The sequence below is a fragment of the Sinocyclocheilus anshuiensis genome, unplaced genomic scaffold (assembly GCF_001515605.1).
Source record: "Sinocyclocheilus anshuiensis isolate Anshui unplaced genomic scaffold, SAMN03320099.WGS_v1.1 scaffold375, whole genome shotgun sequence".
In the NCBI taxonomy this organism is placed as follows: domain Eukaryota; kingdom Metazoa; phylum Chordata; class Actinopteri; order Cypriniformes; family Cyprinidae; genus Sinocyclocheilus; species Sinocyclocheilus anshuiensis.
The window spans coordinates 1,394,385-1,403,726 of record NW_015549594.1 but is presented as its reverse complement, the minus strand read 5'-3'; positions in this window follow the sequence as shown (position 1 = coordinate 1,403,726).

Below are 9,342 nucleotides of genomic sequence, written 5' to 3'. Positions count from 1 at the left end.
CTGACTCTCAGCTTATCCACGTCTACCTATAGGAATACAATGCCTATCTCATATATAAGGTCCTTCAGTATTATCAACAGCTTTCATGTTGTTCAATAACTAATTACCCTTCTCCATCCCCAGCTCCTCCTCTCGTCCAGTCAGGATTCGGCATTCTGATTCTCTTTTGAATAAGGCTAATTTCTAAAATGTGTTCATTAAATTATTGAACATTAATGATCGCTGCAATACATTTATGTTGGTTCTGTTCTGTTACCCCAGGGGGTTTATCACTGCTCTCATCCATGCTAGACTGCATGGATGTGCAGGGAGTTCTGGCCCAGAACAGAACCATACCACCAATCCAAACTGTATGCTAATTGTCAATCTTCTTTGACGATAGTGTTCCTGACAGAAACACATCCACTGTAGGATCAGAGAGAGATGATCTACAATATAAATTCAGGACTGTTGTTTTAAGGGGAGGAGCTAGAGGCAATCTCTGCTGTACAATGAATAAATGTTTACTTCAGTTACAGTTTGTCCTGCAGATGAACTTAAACAACATCCTGAAAATGATGCTTTTTGTTTTAGCTTTTTTCTGTTGTCTTCCATGTATGTATACTATTTAAACCCTCAGACCTTCAATTCTTTTTCTGCTTATTTGAATGTTTTGTTGTTAAAATGTTGTCAAATGTTGATAATCTCATCTGCAGGTGTCAGTTTTGGGAATGTCATCACACCAGTTGAAACTCATGTGTCTGGGACCGAAGGGGATATTATAAGTCTCTCCTGTAGCTACTCCTCAGCAAGACGTTTATTTTGGTATCGCCAATATCCTGGATTGGCTCCTGAATTTCTTTTCCTCATTCTTCATGCTACTGGGGAAATTTTACAAAAATCCAAAACTGTGGATCAAGATCCTCGATTCTCAGCAAAACTGAATGAAAAGAAAATTAATGTGGATCTGGAGATCTCCTCTGCTAAAGTCACAGACTCTGTGATGTACTACTGTGCTCTGGAGCCCACAGTGACAGGAAAACAAACTACACTGTACAAAAACCTCACTGTATTTCAGGAAAGTATTAAAGCATGCAGGATATGTCTACTGACATTTTATTACATACAGTATATTCATGTTTATTTTATACAATGTTATAAAATAAAATTGATAGCATTAAATAGTCTTAATTTTAAACTAATTGTAAGCAACAAAAGCTTCAAATCTGAATAATTATTGTTATAGAACCCTTATTTCGTGTCTAACATGCAAAATCTATATCATGTTAATGTTTAAGATTATCCCCATAAAATATGCCGCTGAAATATGTTGTAGCTTGTCATTTATCTAGCTATCTATATCTATTTATTAATATTCTTTATTTTTATTCAATATGTGGGATTGTGTTATAAATATTGTGTGAGATGAGGGCTGAATGTTGTCAATCTGAGTAGGAGGAGTTTAGCACAGATGTTGTACATTAGGACTATCAGCATTTCACAAGTCTCTTTAGATCATCTGATGTTTGTCTCCTCTTCACACCTGATTATTGTGCCAAAATGTTAAAGGGGTCATATGATGCGATTTCAAGTTTTCCTTTCTCTTTGGAGTGTTACAAGCTCTTGGTGCATAAAGAAGATCTGTAAAGTTGCAAAGACTAAAGTCTCAAATCCAAAGAGATATTCTTTATAAAAGTTAAGAGTCAGCCACACCTACCTAAAACGGCTCGTTCTAACACGCCCCCACATATCTAGGTCACTATGTGGAAATATTAGCATAATGCAGCCCAAATGTGCACGCAAAGAAAGAAGGCGTGGTTTCAGGAACAGCAGTAGTGTTGATGCAGCCATGTCAGGGAGACGCTGTGTTTCAGTGCTAAAGCAAAAGCACTTTATTTGGCCTTCCGGAAGTAGATGCAATTAGGAATCATTGGTTAAGATTTATTTCTTATTTGTAATGTAGAAACATTCATTTTCTGTAAAGCTGCTTTGAAACAATGTGTATATTAAAAAGTGCTATACAAATAAATGTGAATTGAACAACTTAATGCATCATTTTTTTCTCCTCTCCAGATCAGTAGGGAAACCATACATTCACACTCCTTTCTGTGAGTGACTGGAGCACTCCCATGCAGCACAGCAAACTATAGTGGAGACTGTTCAAGGACAACATGCTTTATAGTTTATTATAAATGTATAAATCGATTGCTGTAAATAAGTGCATAACAAAAGTCAGCATACATAAAATATATGATTAAATGTGTAAAAATGTTTCAAGTTGTTTTAAATTGGAATATACTACAAATATATTTTTATATATTAATAATTGAGGGGTGCACAAGAATCAAAAATATGAAACAAGATTAGTTTTCACTTAATAAAATATCTTCAGTTATTTGGAATGAATTTTCTAATTATATTTATATAGAGAGGCTGAAGTTACCTTGGTAGAAGACCACAATGTCGTTTATATAGCAAACACGGACTTTTACCATGGTAACTTGCCTAAAATATGTTAACAAGGCAGGTAAGGATAGCTGACCACATTAATCCTCAAATATTAGCGGATTTTATCTTTTAAAAACAACACTGATATAACTACATATACATACTACGTATACATGTATACATTATTTTATAAATAATTTAAATAAATTGTTTTATTGTCTACTAATTACCAAAAATCACAGATCTGTCTCTCCAACTCAATGTATTTCAATTGCCCGCTATGAACTTCCTGGAACTATTTGAGGTCTACGTGAATCACGTGACGATCGAGCTTTTTGGACTTCCGTTTTTTGAACATTAAAGCATGTCAACATATTCTGTTACACCAAATCCACAAAATAATGATCTTTAAAATAGCATCAGCAGCAGTGTGGATCAGAAGATCTCCTCTGCTGCTGTAACTGACTCTGCTCTCTACTACTGTGCTTTGGAGCCCACAGTGAAAGGAAATCCACTGCATGCTGTACAAAAAGCTCTTTAAATAAGACTGAAAGCGAGAGATGGAGATTAGGGTTTATGTTTTTAATAAATCACACAGATATGTCTTATAAAGTTAGTAGATGCTTAAGAAACAGTCATAAAATGTTCTGTGGCTGAAAGTGGAAGACAGATTATCACTTTTATAAGGACATCAAATGTGTTTTATGCATGAGCACAATAATTAAATGACTGTGATTACAATTAAATGTAAATAAAAGTAACTAAAACACATTTACCATTTTAGATGGCACAATTAAAAGCACACTGTAAAGCAACTTCACAAAACATGCTGTTCTGAGCTCAAACAGAAGGGGGCAACGTTATTTCACAAGCTGTTTTATTCACACTAAACAAGCACCTGATGTCTATAAGAAACACATTTGAAGGCACAGAACATATTTCATATTTCACTATCCCACAGCCTCATTATTCGAACACAACAGAACTTAACTCAGTTCTCAGTGCTCTTTCAACCATCAGCTACTCTCGTATTTTAGAAAGCCACATTCAGCATAAAGTGGAACCAATAAATTAATAAAGTGGAATCCATAAATTAATCATTATAATCTAATGAATCAATTTAATAAGTACTACACACTAAAAATCTGATCTTTAAAGTGGACTTCGGTTAAGATGGAGAGGCAGATGATATTTATAATGCTCTTCACAGTTTCAGGTAAATATACTTTTAATCACAATTATTAATTAATTACATTTTGTGAATCAGTCAATTTAATCTGATATCATTTTTTTTGAAAACAAACAAAAAAACTTTATTACATCAGAGCATTTTAAAATATGATTCACTGTGTTTCAGGTGGATTTGCTGATAGAATTGGACCAAGTGAAGGAGATACTAATATAATCAGAGAAGAAGGAGAGTCTGTGACACTGAGCTGCACATTTGAAACTAACAGCAATGATATTTGGCTTTACTGGTACAGACAATATCCAAACAGAGAACCAGAATATTTACTGTATAAAGGTGCTCGATCACAGAGCACTGAGAAAGATATACCAGATGGGTTTCAGTCAACTACATCCCAGTCATCCACTGAACTCACTATTAACAGTTTAACTCTGACGGATTCAGCTCTCTATTACTGTGCTCTAAGAGTAGTAGCCCAGTGATACAAAATGCCTGAGAGGCTTTACAAAAACTCACATGAAATTAATGGTTTGAAGAGTATTTAAAACAATCAGTATCAACAGAGAATGTGGTAACAGCTGTGAATTTGGGAGGTTAAAATAAAGCTTGAATAAGAGCATGTGAATACAATACAGCATGCATATCATGGATATAATTTAAACTGATCTGAAATCAGTTAAATCCTTGTAAAACAACAACAAAACAGCACACACACACACAAAAAACGTATTTATATTCATGATTATGAATTTTGTTCTTCAGGTGTCACTTTTATGAATGTAATCGCTAGTCTGAACAATAAAAAGGAGCAAATAAATAAAAGTTAAACAATAAAAAAAACATTACATAAAAATATGAACAACACTCTCACACAGGCTTCTTAGATTAATCAGTATATTTGACTTTACTAAAATGTACTAAACTAAAATGTTTACTAAAATCTAAATACTTTTAAGGCTATGATGAAAAATATTACAGATCTAGGATCAGAGAGAGATGAGGAAACAGTAAAAGTAGCTCAAACATATTTACCATTCAAGCACATTATTTCATATAGTTCTGAGCTCCAACAGAAGGGGGCAACATAATCTCACAAATTATGTTTCACAAGCATTTCCCTGATGTTCACCAATGATGATTGAGAAGTGCTATCAATATTTCTTTGCAGAGAAAGCTGTAAATTTGTGAGGTAAAAGGGTTACATAAGGACATATGTATACAATTTAGGATGTATTGCATATTTTTGTCATGTTAGCTTGTTTGTTAGGTTATCTCTTTCCTCATATTATGCTGTATAAGAAGTCTCATTAAAACTACACAAACTCACATGTATGAACAAAATGGTAATACAATATTGGCAATGAGCCTCAAAATGAAGAACAAAAAAAGGATTATGAAAAAACAAAGAATTAAAAGAAATAAGTATATATTTAAACAGCAAGGAATATTCAGTTTATCTCTTTTTTAGGTGTTTCAGATTTAATGTCAGGACAGGAGGAGGAGTTTAGCACAGACACTATACAGCATACAGCTGGGTAAAGATGAACATCACTCAACACTGTGTGGAGCAGCTGCTCTGTTTTTAGCTTGTTCTAACTAGTTCAGTGAATGAACATGTTGATCTATATTATTATACTGCTGTCATCAACTGAAGGTATAACATTGTAAAAAATAAAAGCATTTTATTCCAACAGAAGTGTTTCAAAACTGCATTTAACAGCACTTTTATCTGCAGGTTCCAGAGCCTCAGAAGTCATCACTCCAAAAAGTGACAGAGAATTTGCTCTTGAGGGTGACAATGTGACACTCTCCTGTAACTACAGCAGTTCTGCTCGTGGTGTTCACTGGTATCGGCAATACGCAGGATCACCACCACAGTTCCTCATACTGGAAGATTCAGGGGTTACAACTCCAGCTAATCCACCCGTTCCAGGAATAAGCATCAATCACAGAAAAACAGAAAGCCATGTGGATCTGATCATCTCCTCTGCTAAAGTGTCAGATTCAGCACGGTACTACTGTGCTCTGAGGCCCACAGTGACAGGAAACCCTATAACACTGTACAGAAACAGTTTTCATATGCTTATCAAGCCTTGATAGAAATGTACAAACCACAGCTGGACTCAACAGCACAAAGATCAAAAAGAGAGAGAGAAAGAGACAGTGTACAACTGCTAATGAAATTAACTTCTTTTTAAGTAAGCTGACTTTACTTGCATAGACAGTAAGTAACTCTGAAGGGACCCTCTGAAAATCTTCCATAGAGATCCTAAATAATGCAACTACTAGAATAAACTGAACAGTTGGTTTCAGTCAGTTACAGTACATCAACCATTAAAATATATCTCATATACAACTCAGAACATCTGTAATATTGTTATAGGCCTAAATCCACTATCTCACAGATATTTTTAAACTAAACTGCTACATATACTGTACCTGCAACAGCTATTAAATATAACAACTGTGTACTTTGTTAAATGGATAAACTGATAAAATATTAAAAACAAATAAAAGTTCTTACAAAAGACATCTGATTAAAAAAGTATTGTATATTGGTCTTTGCTAAAATGTCAAAAAAAATTGAAATAATTATATGGTAAATGATCACCACGAAAACATCCACCATAGGTTCAGAGAGAGATGATTTGCTTCATGAATTCAGGGCTGTAGTTTTAAGGGGAGGTTCTTGAGACAACCTCTGCTATTCAATGAATGAATGTTATTTCAGTAACAGTTTGTCCTGTAGATGAACTTAAACATCATCCTGAAAATGATGCTGTTTGTTTTGGCTTTGTTCTGTTGTCTTGCATGTTGGTATCTAATTTCAACTCTCAAACCCTACGTTTCTTTTTCTGCTTATTTGAATGTTTTGTTGTTAAAATGTTGTCAAATGTTGATAATCTCATCTGCAGGTGTCAGTTTTGGGGATGTCATCACACCAGTTGAAACTCATGTGTCTGGGACAGAAGGGGATATTATAAGTCTCTCCTGTAGCTACTCCTCAGCAAGAAGTTTATTTTGGTATCGCCAGTATCCTGGGTCAGCTCCTGAATTTCTTTTCCTCATTCTTCATGCTACTGGGGAAGTTTTACAAAAATCCAAAACTGTGGACCAAGATCCTCGATTCTCAGCAAAACTGAATGAAAAGAAAACTCATGTGGATCTGGAGATCTCCTCTGCTAAAGTCACAGACTCTGCTCTGTACTACTGTGCTCTGGAACCCACAGTGACAGGAAAACAAACTACACTGTACAAAAACCTCACTGTATTTTGGCAAAGTATTAAAGCATGCAGGATATTTCTACTGATATTTTACTATTCAATATAAATATAAACATAAATATGCTGATCTGCAAAAATTGTTGTTCTAGAATTCTCATTTCCGTCTAACATACCAAATCTGTATAATGTGTAAGTTCATTATTATTCCCCTATATGTCACTGAAATATGTTGTAGCATGTTATATATCTATCTGTATATATTTAATAATATTTTTTTATTTATTGTATTCAATTTGTGGGATTGTGTTATAAATTACTGTCATTTGACTGTCATATATTATATGAGATGAGGGCTGAATATTGTCAGTCTGAGTAGGAGGAGTTTAGCACATGCATTGTGAGATACAATAAGACTGTCAACAGTTCACAAGCCTCGTTGGATCATCTGATGTTTCTGTGTGTCTCCTGTTCAAACCTGATTACTGTGCTAACATGTTGATCTATTTAATATTACTATCATCATCTGAAGGTAGGGTATTATTGTAAATAATACACTGTAAAATATGATTTTGAAGTTTTTAATAAAACAAAGATGATTGGAGTATTTTTTTCTTTTAAAAAAATCTGAAGATCATTTATGTGGGGTCTCCTCGAGAGTGTATGTAATGTTAAAGTGATTATATTGCGTTTCATTTTTAATAAAGTTAATTTAGAAAAACGTTTGGAGCATTTTTTGTTCGCCTTCTCAAATCATCACGACTTGCCTAAAATAAAATCTATAGATATAAAACAGTTTAAGCATATCACAATGTTAGTTTAAATGTTTAAATGATATAAATGTGCGCTATTAGGCGCATATCTAATCGTTTATGTGGAGAGTGGAAGCTGAAGGCGCTTTGCAGGACATGGAGGCGCCAGCGAGATCACTTAGGCCTATTTGCATTTTTTTTTCTTGATAGTGGAAACATCTTAAAATACGCCTTAATTTTTGCTCATAAAGGTAAGAAGAAAATGCCATTGCCATCGAAACTTTTCTCAAGACCGTTCCCTTCAGTGATACATTAATATAACCCCAGAAATGTACTGCAGTTTTGTACTTATTTTACTGTTTTTTTCGGGATCTACTGGGACAGTGATAAAGATAAAGATCGTGATCGACAGGTTGGCGACCACTGATCTAAACTATAAAAATAAGGAAAAGCCTTAAACAGGCCCGATTATATTTTTTTCTGAATTTTTATGTTGCTCTGCTGCAATGCAATTTTGTTTGATATGTGAATTATTTATTGGCCTATTTTTGTTTTAATCCATGTAGCAAATGCTTTAAAAACAGCTTTAAAAATTACTTTATTGCATTCCAGATGATTTTCAAGAACGTTACACTCAAATTTTATGGTAGCTTGAATGTAAAACATTGTCATGTTGTCATTGTATTCTCATTTGTAAAATAGACTACAAATTAATTGTTGTAGTCTAACCCGATCTCATGAAAGTGCGTAGGCCTATAGCACGATTTTCTGTTTCTATTTGGCGTAATGTTTAACGCAGAAATTGATTTTGGAGTGCAAAAGACTGATAAATTCATAATTAGTGGCATGGCTGGTTCAGTCGATAGAAATACGGGACACACAGGCCTATAATTTACTGCTGAAATGTTTGCGGGGCAAATCTCAGGTCAGTCTGAGCGCTCATACGCACAGTGCGTACAGCCGTACACCTGCAGGCACCACTGTGTGTATGTGCTTGTGGGTATTACATTTGTGTGTGGTTGTTGCCGCTAAAGTTGGCCATAATTCGGGACATGGTGTTGATAATTTTTAGACCTCTTTCTTATCTAGTCTCTTGCTTTTCGGAGAGGAATGCGGTTGCCGCGATTACTGGGTTACTGTGCTAAAAAAATAAAAAAATACAAATAAAAAAACCCAGTAATTTCAGCACCACAGCGCTGACACACTTAATGCTTCTGATAACCTTGCCTTCTGTGCTTTGCAAATACAATAGATAACACATGCTGATGACTGTAAAATTCAACACGATTAATTTGGTACTTCTGGCTGCTGCGGCCAGGCGCACGCACAGCCGCACAGCCGTGTGTGTTAGAGAGAGACGCACGCAAAGAGTTTCAATTTGAGTTTCGATGTTCAATTTAATATAAGAAACTGATAAGATACTGATTTTAGTTGGTCTAAATTAAGTAGGTTAGGCACAAATTAGCATATATGGGTTCCCTTCTAGACACGAGCGCTGTGTGTTTGTATGTGCTTCACAACCATGCACCCCAGAGGCCCGTCGTAATAGCCTGCACTGGGGCCCGTCATTACTAAGTTACACCACTGATCACAATTAATTATATTTTATACATCTAATAATTTAATCTAATATACATTTTATTGAACAATACCCTGTATTACATCATGGTATTTTAAACTATGATTAATTGCATTTCAGGTGGATTTGCTGATAGAATTGGACCAAGTGAAGGAGACACTAATATAATCAGA